General features: G+C 29.0%; 1 long non-coding RNA gene across 1 annotated transcript; it reads right to left on the bottom strand.

Annotated features, from left to right (window-relative positions):
* Window positions 1-10,261: 10,261 nt before the first annotated feature.
* Window positions 10,262-11,195, bottom strand: LOC104648436 (uncharacterized). The gene is made up of 2 exons (XR_742444.4): window positions 10,864-11,195; window positions 10,262-10,729 (listed from the first exon to the last, which is right to left on the bottom strand). It is a non-coding gene; the product is annotated as an uncharacterized lncRNA (long non-coding RNA).
* Between the last annotated feature and the right edge of the window lie 624 nt (window positions 11,196-11,819).

Genomic DNA, 11,819 nt, shown 5'->3' with positions numbered 1-11,819 from the left:
TTAAATTTCACTTAATTTATATAATTTTAACTTGAATACTAATGTAACTTTATTAACTAAAAAATTGACTTGATCAACGAATCATGAATTTAATATTTAATTAAAAAATTCAATATAAATTCATCCAATAAAATTTTAATAACTACAGTATGTACTTGAAGACTGCAGTTATATTGTTCTATGACAATCTCAATGGTTATATATATGACAATTAATTCAAAATTTGCCAATTTTTTAATATTGATTTTATTAATAATTTATGAATGGAGTGTTTAATCGTCTTTTTTAATTATATATATTTAGTAGAAATAATAATTTCATGTGAGAGATTGTGAGAAGAAAAATACCTTGTTTTGATTAGTAGAAATCGTATTGCAGGTAAAGTCGAGAGGTTCATCGTGACGATTTCACATGCAATAGTACAATTTTTTCTTTTTTTACAATGTCATATATTAAAATGTTCTTAGTTTAGCTGCATTATTATTCATACTGAACAGAACAAGTTATTCTTCTTTTTACCTTCTTTCATATAGAGTTATTATTACTACTAAATATATATATATATATATATATATATATATATATATATATATATATATATATATATATATATATATATATATATATATATATAAAACAATGGAACATTTCTTACATAAATTATGAATAAAACTAATGATAAAAAATAGGCAAAAATTTAGGAGAGGTTCAAGTGCACCAATATTGCATGAGGGATTACTAGGGCTCCATGTGTAACTTTGAGTCTTAACAAAAAATGAGGGACTATTTTGGGCCTTCTCAAGAACTAAAGTCTGTATTTTAAGAGTTGTATAGTAGCTAAAACTTATCTTGTATGTTCTATATCTCTAGTTGTTTAAGTACGTAAACATGAAAAACATTAATTATTTGTTCTCTTAGCCGTCTGTACTATGTTTTCCCTACTAATTACATGAACATAAGTGTGTTATGACTAATCACCAATTACGTACTAACAACTCTAATAAATGTTCGTTGAAAATTTACTTTCTGTTGATCAATTGATTAGACCTTGTCCTATAGATCCAATGGAATGAAGCCTGAAAACAAAAACAGTTAAATTGTACAAACGATTAAGAAGTCGAGCATGTTAGCATGTGGAAAATCTACGTACCAACATCGGTCCCACTGTAGAGTTACAATTTTAAATTTATTAATTTTCAATTTTTGAAAAATATTTTACGAAAAAAATGATAATTTGTACGTGTAAAGTGAATTTTCAAACATAAATACATTATTCGAGTCGTGAAAACACATGCATATACATAAACATACGAAATGCAGTTAGACAACACACGAGATCACCTAATTAGAATGAAATATTGTACAAAATGGATACGTTTATTATCAAAGTGTAAGTGCTACATAGCTTGTCATACATTTTGTTTCATCAAAGCAACGGTTAGGTTATATTCACGCTAAAGCCCTGCAAAGAGCAATTTTCAGGTTTTCGGAACAAGATCCCTAAAGCACTGCAAAAAGCAATTTTCAGGTTTTCGAAACAAGATAGGAGCGGATATTTCACCTTTTAATAAGTAGAAGGATAGTGTAAAAGAATATGGCAAGTTATGCTGCGAAAAATATTGTTGCATTCATTAAATTCTAATAGCATTATTTACAAATTTTATCATAAAAGAAATTAGGTCAACCATGTTTAAGAGACCATACCACGTTGTGGGTGGGACTATAAATCTCATTTTAGCTTTAGAATAGGCCCCTCAAGAATTTAGCCCACAAGTCCTTAATCAACTAAAACAATCTCCTCTTTCGTGTGCTTTGTCTACCATGTTTACGTTTTTGTTTTCCTTAATCATACAAGTTTCCTTAACACATTTTCCTTTTATGTCCTCTCCCTTTTACAATCCAAACAAATTATTATAACAATATAACATTAATGCTTGGACATCTAAGAAACCAAAAGATTATAATAATATAATATGCATTTTCTTGGGTTTCGAATTAATTTCCTAACTACTTACAACTTACTAGCTATTTCTTTTCCATCTACCCTATTTAACTTGGGAAATTTTTATTTTTACGAGTGGTGTTGTGACGGTGAGAGTCGATTTCAGGATCTCCATCTGAGTTAATACCATGTTAAAGTATGATGATTTCATCTAAAATTAAAGCATAAATTGTTATAGAACAACCACACTTTATTATTTTAAGAGTGAAGTATTGAAACACCGTTGAACTTGACATAAATTTTTAGTTTCATCCTCAAACTATTGTCATCCTTAAAAAATAATCCTCTACTTGATTAAATAAACTTGGATACACCTCTTATATGCAACATGACATAGCAAATGAGCTCAAAACTCTTGTAGAAACATGAGACTCTTAATAAAAAAATAAGAGACATATTGAACACACCCCTTAACATGACATGAATATAAGGGTGTATATCACTCTGGTGCTAGTTTGGAGGTGTATTTAAGTTCAGTCAATCAAATAAATAAGTGTTTTTATGTTTGTCAATATTTCGAATTCAAAATCAATAATCCACGTCAAATTTACAGATATTTCATTATAATTGCATTCTCAACAACTAGAATTAACACATCTAGTTTCCAATGTAATTTAAATATTTCTTTCTTGACCACTTTTCAGAAATATATAACTTAAATATTTAAAAATTATAGAAGACAAACAAAATAGGTGGGAGAAGAGGAGACGTAAAAGAGAGCTCATAGTAAAATGGGGCCCAAAAGTGATATTAGAAGAAGAAAACAGAGGGAGAATAAACTGGTCCGGCCCACACTGCCTTGTTTTTCTAACTTAGTGGGCCTTTGACCTGTCATTATAACTTAATATCCTTTTTCTAACTTTTATTTTCTCAACTTGTTTTCCTCCTTTGTTTTTTCTTCATTAATTTATTACTTTAATTTAAACATCAATACACATAAAATACTTAAACATTCAAGTAACTTTAACAGATTCCTACTAGTAAGTGTACGTTATAAAACAACACTACTCATAATAATGTTCATCTTTTTGACACTACATTTTAATGAATATAAGCAACATAAGATATTTAAACATTCAAGTAACTCATATATATATATATATATTTTAATGTATATAAGCAACATAAGATATTTAAACATTCAAGTAACTCAGATATATATATATATATATATTATTATTATTATTATTTTCATATCCATTTTGGATGTTTTGGTGGGTAAGAAAAAATTTATAAGTTTTTTTTCTAGAAGTGACTATTTTTGTTTTAAAAAGATGAAGTAGATTCCAAGTTTTTGGCGGTGACTAGTTGAGTTGATTACTAAAGATTAAAGCCTGTCAACTTTTTCAATCATCCAAGAAGAAGAAGAAGCAGCCAAAAACCCAAATTTATTGTTTTGTTAAGTGCGACTGACATTACAATAAAAAGAGATATATTTTTTTTCAATTATTTTTCTTTTCACGATCGAAATGCAATGCATCGCAAGAAAGCGGAAATTTGATTGTTTTTGATAATGAAAACTCTTTTCATCTTATGTGTAAAGTTTATGATTTTTTAAAAATATTGATAGTGTCAGAAGACGACATACGACATTGAATTGATGTAATAAGTTGGTATATATAGTTAATAATAAAATAATGTTATCACAAAAAATATATTTAGTTATGATTGAATTAATATTTATCACAACCAAAATTATTAATAGTCTTTATCAATATTTATTTGAGAATTTTCACATATAGTCACTTAAAAATTGCTTAATTCGTAGCTACATCTCATAGGAATGAGAGAAGCGAGCGAGACTGAAAGAGGTGATTGGGCATGTATATGGTTAGATAATTGTATATTATACATATGCATTTGTATAAAAAACAAGCGAGACTGGGAGAGAGAGAGAGAGCAGAGAGGCAAGCGAGATTGGAAGAGGGAGAAGAGAGGCGAGCGAGAGAGGGCAGAGAGAGGGAGAGGTGAATTGTATATGTATATTGATTAGATAATTGTATATTATACATATATATATTTTGTATATTCTGGCGAATCATACATATACAAACGTGACTAATTATACAAACTCGAAGTCAGCCTACATAATTAATGTATAATGTTAGTCGTGAGTGTTAATTATAGCAAATTATAACTATGATGAATAAATAAGAAATATAAGTTTACTTAACCGCATAATTTTCCAATATTTTTTATATATAGAGTAATAATTATAAATACTTATATTTATTATTATTACTACATATTTTATATGTAGAGTAATAGTTATAAATACTTATATTTATTATTATTATATTTATTATTATTACATATGATCCATTAATTATTATTTCATTCATATCCATCACCTCTTGGGATTCAAACAAAATATTTATATATAATATTACTTAATGCTTAACAGCGAAATGGAAGTACATCATGTTAATGGACATCGGTTTTTATATATATATATAGCACCCCAACCCCAAGCATTATCCATAAAATCTATGATTGTAACAACTTGTTGAGTTAAAAGATAATTTCAAATCACTACTAATAATTGCATCTCACTTGATACAATTATTAACATGTCATTGTGAAGTTGTGGCCCTAAGATTAATGTACAACCCTATGATATATGCTTATGAGTGTAAATTAAAGAGCTTTTAAAACTGTAAGGAGTATTTTAATCTATTATACAATACAGTAGGCAATTTACTTCATTTTAATAGGTTCTAAATCTCATTTTTTAATGAACAAATATTGCTGTTATCTTTTAGATGACCCATATAATCGTTATATAAAAAGTTAAAAGTAAAATAATCTTTCTTTTGTACATCCATGCCCCTGTAAGTTATGCAACAACATCAATGACACATCCAGCCAACTTATTTGTCATATATTGTAGGTTAACTTTGAAGAAGTTAGAAAAATTTGGTTGTTCGTCATAACTTTCGACAAGCATACAAAGTAGCTTGATGTTTTATTCGAATTAGATTCCAAGTTAACAATGATCGATCGGCCGTTTATCGTGTTAACCCTTCGAGATGTTGTAACAGATCAACTCAAGATGGACCAAGCTAGAGAACTATCTAGTAATTTAATATTATGGTTAACATGTAATAACTTAGCCTGATTTGGTAATCTATTTGTTATCATCTAATGTTTAACAATACATAAAAATATTCTTTTATCCAAAATAATAATAGTAATAATATCGAATCACACCATCAACAAGTTGAAAATGAAATACTTATAATATGGAACACAAGAGGGCAGTAAAATCCAAAAGCACAGTACCAAATTGGACATGACATGTGACTTCTCATAATCATAGAGTCCTCAGATATCTCACAAATTCCGTGGGCTGCTTTGTTTCTGAGAGTAGTAATAAAAGGTGTAAAAATTTCAGCTAGGGCCAGAACCATATCACAATTAGTACGTATTATTTTTTTTAGAGAAGATTGAATGAATGGGACAAAATAAAACAAGTGTTGGTGTAATGGAAATTTAATTGGTTTAGCTAAAGAATTAAGAAGCACAACAAACGCTATATAGTGCAAGGCCATGTGCCCTCAGCCGAATTTATCGGGACTCACATACCACAACACGTCTCCTCCACATTGCATTTCGTAGGATTTGTAAATGGACACTAGTTATCTCCTCTAATTTGAACACCCCTATTTATGTGTTAGTTATATATATATATATATTTATCATCCTCAATTATAATTTTAAAAAATGACATTACATAGCTATTGTTAAGTATCAACAATGGTATCAACATGGTATTAACATAGGTTATAGTGCACTGGTGGGAATATTTCATTCTTAACCAGAGATCTCGAGTTTGAGCCCTGAATATGAAGAAAATTGAGTTGAGAGCACCATCACAAATATGTCATGCAGAGCACAATCCAAATTTAATTGGAGCTTCATATTGAATGCTTAATGGTTCAGATTAATTACAAATATATCTAAGCTTCATTATTTTTAGTGTAGTTAGTAGCTACTAGGATCTTAACTATCTACACTAGTTAACTTAATCATGCCTAAAACTCTGTAAAAAAATTCTGTCAGAATCTGTAACTATAATAGTCTTTTCATGGAGTCATTTCCCTAAATGGACACTCAAGTTTAAAGAATTTACTTAAAATATTATTTATGTTTTATTAAGGACTAAAATATCATTTCAACTATTACTATTTTCCTTTAAATATATTTAACATTTCAAAAGTCTCATTCTCTCCTAGTTGGCATGAAATATCATTAAAAAAAAAATTAAAATAGAATAATTAAAAAAACCAATTTAACTAAAATAATGATTATTTATTTCTTTTAATATATATTAATTTATTAAAAAGAAATTTTCATGCTTAAAAATCTTTTATCATAATTAATTTTTTATTTTTAATGCTACGAAGAATATTTTTTAGAAGTTACTATAACTTAATTATGAATGTCAACTTACATCAATTAATTATCTATTATATAATGGATAAAATATCAATAAAATTAAACGTAGTTTAACTATTAAAAATAATTAATTGAGCACTTTGAATCCACACTTACAATATTATTTCTTGAAAAGAAAATAGAAAGTGAATATTATTTATATTAGAAAATAAAATTTTAATCTTTATTTATCAGTTTATTAATCTCATATAATATGTATATTGCAATTACATTAATTATTACTTGTATTTCATGAATTTGGGATGACACAACATATTGGTGTATGATAAGTTAAATTATAATATAATATAACAATAAAAGAGTAAAAGAAATTAAATAAAAAAAGGGTACATAATAGTTTTTTTCTTTCTTACCAATTTTTTTGTCAACCTTACAAATTTATTTGAATACTTTTATGAAAAAATTGCTTAAAACTTTCAAATAATTTACCTAGGGATTCTGAAAATTACAAAATATAATTGCACACAAAGTCTTTTTCATTGAATTTTGTTTGGTAAAAAATTATAAAGGAATTAGTTTCTTTTTTTGTTTTGGGAAAATGCACAAGTATCCCCTCAATCTATGCCCGAAATCTGAAAGACACACTTATACTATACTAAGGTCTTATTACCCATTGAACTTATTTTATAAGTAAAAGGGGTAGAAAATTATTAATAAAGTAAGTTTAGGGGGATAATAGGACCTTAGTATAGTATAAGTGTGTCTCTGAGATTTCGGACATAGGTTGAGGGGGTACTTGAATTGCTTAGCCAAGACTATCTCGACCTTAGCCTTCTTTTCTATTTAGATTCCCGTTCGTGATCCCAGCCCCGGAATCACTTCACTCCGGCGGTCCAACAAAGAGGCGAAGTAGTGGTATCTTTCTTTCCATTACGAACGACACGCTTCGCCTGCTCCCTCCCCGTGTCCGGAAGTCCACAGAAAAATTATTGCTAATTGACCGAAGTGAGAAGCAAAAATATTCTGATAAAGACGTTCCTCAACATTATCACTTTTTTTAAAATTATTATCTTCATAAATTCTCATATAATTTATATATTTGTTTTGTAGAGACATAAGTTTGATTAATTAAATAGGTCTATTATTTTTTAAAATGACAATTTTATAACATGACATATCAACTAGAATAGAAGGAGACTTTTGAGATATTTAATATTTATTTTTTGGGATAAAATATAGTAACATATTATTGCTTTCTACTTTTTTCAAGAAAAAAATTATAGAAAGCATGAATTTCAAAATACACAATTAATTTTATTGTAATAAGTAGTTAATTGATATTTAATATTATTGATTCATTATAAAATTATGATTAATTGATGTAAGTAATTAACACTAATGAGTAATTTGTACATTGATATTTTTTTTGAATGTATATGTTTATAAGTAGTCAAAGTTGATGATATTGTAGTACATTTTAAAAACCTATTCTTCATAACATAAAAAATAAAAAGTTTAATTATAATGAAAGTTTCTTAAATATAAATATTTATATTATAAATATTATGATCGCTATTTTAGTTAAATGAGTTTAATGAATCAAATTAGTCTATTATTAAAAAAAGACTTTAATGACATGTCATTCCAATTAGGAGAGAATGAAACTTTTTAAGTGTCAAGTTTGTTTGGAGGAAAATAGTGATAGTTGAGTAATATTTTGATTCTAAATAAAACATAAATGATATTTTAAGACAATTCTCTAAACCTGGGTAACCATATAGGGAATTGACTCCCTCTTAATGCATCTGTTAAGTAGATCATCTAATTGTTCCCTTATTGACACATGTAGAGTTTTTTATATGTCTTACTTTCCTTTTTAGTAAGTTCCAAAAATAAGACACATTTCTATGTTAAGTAATAATTTGACTTTAAAATGTCTATTTTAGCCTTTACAAAATGATTTACAGCCTCACAAATTTCTATCATTCATTTTGGACCACAAATTTTAAAAATCTTCTTTTATTTCTTAAATCTTCATGCCGAGTAAAACTAATTCAAATAAAATGGGACGGAGAAAGCAGTATTTTTTCTCTAACAAAATTTCAATCAATGTCAAAGTATTGAATCTTTTCATGAAATATAGGATTGGATGCAATTTGAAATATAACTTTACTATCACAGAACCAGTGGCTTACCCCCTAGCTCTTTGTATAAACCAATGAGCCAGGTGAATTCTGTTGATGTCATACTTTTGGACTCAGCCGATTTTACAAGATTTCTTGTAATGAATTTTCTTATTTGCTTGAAAGTCCCCCAATCAGAGCACAATAGGTAGTTAGTGAGCTTTGTACAGGCATGACAAAACTTAGATTCGGAATTCTTCTAATACACTTGACTACCCTGAGAGATGGTTCTATGTGAGACTCTTTTGGATCATGTATGAACTAGCTCAAGATGTGTACTACAAAGGAGATGTCTACCTTAGTTATAGCTAGATATAACAATTTTCCTACCAGCCTTGAATCTTAATATCTTCCGTAATTTTTTAAAGAATTGTTTGTTTTTGTAGTTCATGAACTCTATACATGTGAGTCATACTCCATGGTGTATGAACTGATTTGCACCACTTAACTCCATCTGAGAGATAAATTTCAAGGTATATTTGCGCTGGTTCATAACATTTCCTTCCTTAGATCTAGCAAACTCAATATCAAAGAAAAATTTCAATTCACTCACATCCTTCATTTTGAGCTTGAGCTTCAAATCATTCTTGGTCTTAACAAGTAACTTCCAGCTACAAGGAGATAATCCACGTATACAAAAACCACTACAAATTTTTTATCAACTTTCTAGATAAAAAAAAATAGGTTTGAACATATCTCAACTGAATCATCGTTTGAGTTAACTTCAGGTTCAACTGTCCTGGTGCTTGCTTGAGTCTATAAAAAAACTTGTGTAATTTGTAGAATTTGCTAGATCTACCTTGTTTATAAAAACTAGGTGCTACAACAATACACACATTTTTAAAAATATCATCCTGTAAGAAGGAATTGTGAACATCCATTTGAAAAATAAGTTAGTGTTTAGCAATAGCCACAACCAAGATTTACCTCGGAACAATCATCTCTGCAACTAGAGAAAAAGTCTATGTGTAGTCCAAATACCTTCTTTGTAACTAAAACCTTTGGAAATTGGTTTTGTCTTATACCTCTCAATATACTTCACCTTAAACACCTATTTATAGCCAATGGGTTACTTACAAGGAGAAAGCTCAATAATGATCCAATTATGGTTCTCCGCAAAAACAGCAATTTCAACATTTAGTGGTTCAATCCATTGAGGATGAGAAGCTAAAAGATGTGGGCTTAGAGATCCCAAAATAAGTAGCTAGATCTTTACAGTATGATATAAAAAGGAATGCATAACTCACATAATCGGAGATAAAAAAGATAATGATATTTAGGTTAAGTAGGAAGAAGATCATGCATCCATATATAGGAGGTTTACTTAGTCTAAAGATCTATCCAGGACAGTGGACTCGGTTATAGTACCATCATTAGAAGACAAGCTTATATGAGCAGTATTGGACTCCAGAACTATACTGGTGTAATTAAGGAGACTCAACTAGAACTTCGTCACTACATGCAACTGAGTCTACAGAGATGAAGAAGGAGTGGTGTGATCCTTGGTGAACAGAAGAACATGAAATAAAGAAGAACAAGAAGTGATATTGTGCTTAAATGGAAATACAGTCTCCTTAAAGACAACATTTCTACTCACAAAAACTCCTTTGTGTGCAAAATATTAAGTTCGTATCTTTTTTGGAGACTAGAGTACCCAATAAACACAACTATAATATCTCTTGAGGGAATTTGTCAACCTTTATTACCTTAGTATCAAACACAAAACAATCAAGCACCCTTAAATGATCAAGGGAAAAAAAGACATGGTACAATAAATTATGACGAGCCTCTTCTTTAAGAATAGTGGAGGATAACCTCTTAATCAAATAAATGTTAACTTATGGTATTTTGAATAATGTAAACTGAATTCATATCGCAGAAAATCAAAAGAAGGTACATGAAGAAGGATCACACTAATCAAGGAATAGATTGAACTCACAATCTGCATCAACCATGGAAATGGATCAATACACAATCAATCTAAAAGATTGATTCAATCATCCATCATTCCAAAAAGGAAATCAATCAGGAAAGAGAGATCAACACACGAATGGCAAGGGATCTCAATCAATCTGCACAAACACTTGGGAACGAGCAAATTTGTTCATCAAGGAAATAATATATTTGTCAGATTGCGGATATCAACCTAGATGCAAGGAAAGAGACAACCCTTTAATTAATTAAGAAAATAGTATATTCTGAAGATTGCTGCTATAGCAGACAAGATCTAAGGAGATCATCGGACAAAGGAAGAAGGAAAGAATATAATATGAAATTTACCATTATCAAGCAAGATTCAGGGAGATCATCTAACAAAGAAAGGAATTGATTTAATCATGGACATATTTGATATGGGCATGATTCATAAAATCAATCAAGGATTTAATCGAGGGATTCTTGATTTGAAAACCCTTGGATTTCCATAATAGAGCAGCAGTCGTCCACTCTATATAATCCTCTCTTAACCATAGTTGTGAAGTACACACTTCTTTTGAACTTATATTGTAATCTTTTGTTATCTTTCATAAAACTTTGTACACCTTTGAGTGAACAAATATAAAGAAAAGAAAAAGAAATATCTGAGTGTATGTTATACAGGTAGAGGTTGTGTCAGAGAAGAAGGTCTGATTTGCATATTAGACGAGCTTTTAATCGTAACATTCTGTAACACCCAAGTTTTCAACAAGCTCTTAAGGAAACTCTTGAAACCCAAGGGTACTGGACTAGGAACCACATCGGTGATCTGAACCAGAATAAAAACAGTCTGATTTATTTACTTACTGTAAGTTACTATTACTGTTTATTTGTTTTATTAAGTGAGTCGACTGACCAGAGTAGGAAGTCGACTGAAGGAAATTTTATCATTATTGTTTATCTATTTTACTTACGTGTAGATGAGTCAACATACAAGAGCAGAAAGTCGACTGAAGGAAATTTTAATTAACGTCCCCTCCTCTTGACTTTCAATAAATACTTGTGAGAACACGTTCACCACAAAATCTTAGTGACTACTAGCCTCTTATTCCATAGAGGCAAATCTATGCTACTAGACTTGGTAAATGAGACAGCATTAACAATATTAACCTGGTCATTTTGAGACTATAATGGAGATCTTTGTGACTTCATTGGAGAATCAATATGAACAACACATACAACATTCTCTGATTTATATTCCCCTCAATATGATAATAATTATTGATTTCCCAATAGATAATTTCTGTTATTCTTTTTCTAAA

The sequence above is a fragment of the Solanum lycopersicum genome, chromosome 7 (assembly GCF_036512215.1).
Source record: "Solanum lycopersicum chromosome 7, SLM_r2.1".
In the NCBI taxonomy this organism is placed as follows: domain Eukaryota; kingdom Viridiplantae; phylum Streptophyta; class Magnoliopsida; order Solanales; family Solanaceae; genus Solanum; species Solanum lycopersicum.
This window is presented reverse-complemented; position numbering and strand designations above follow the sequence as displayed.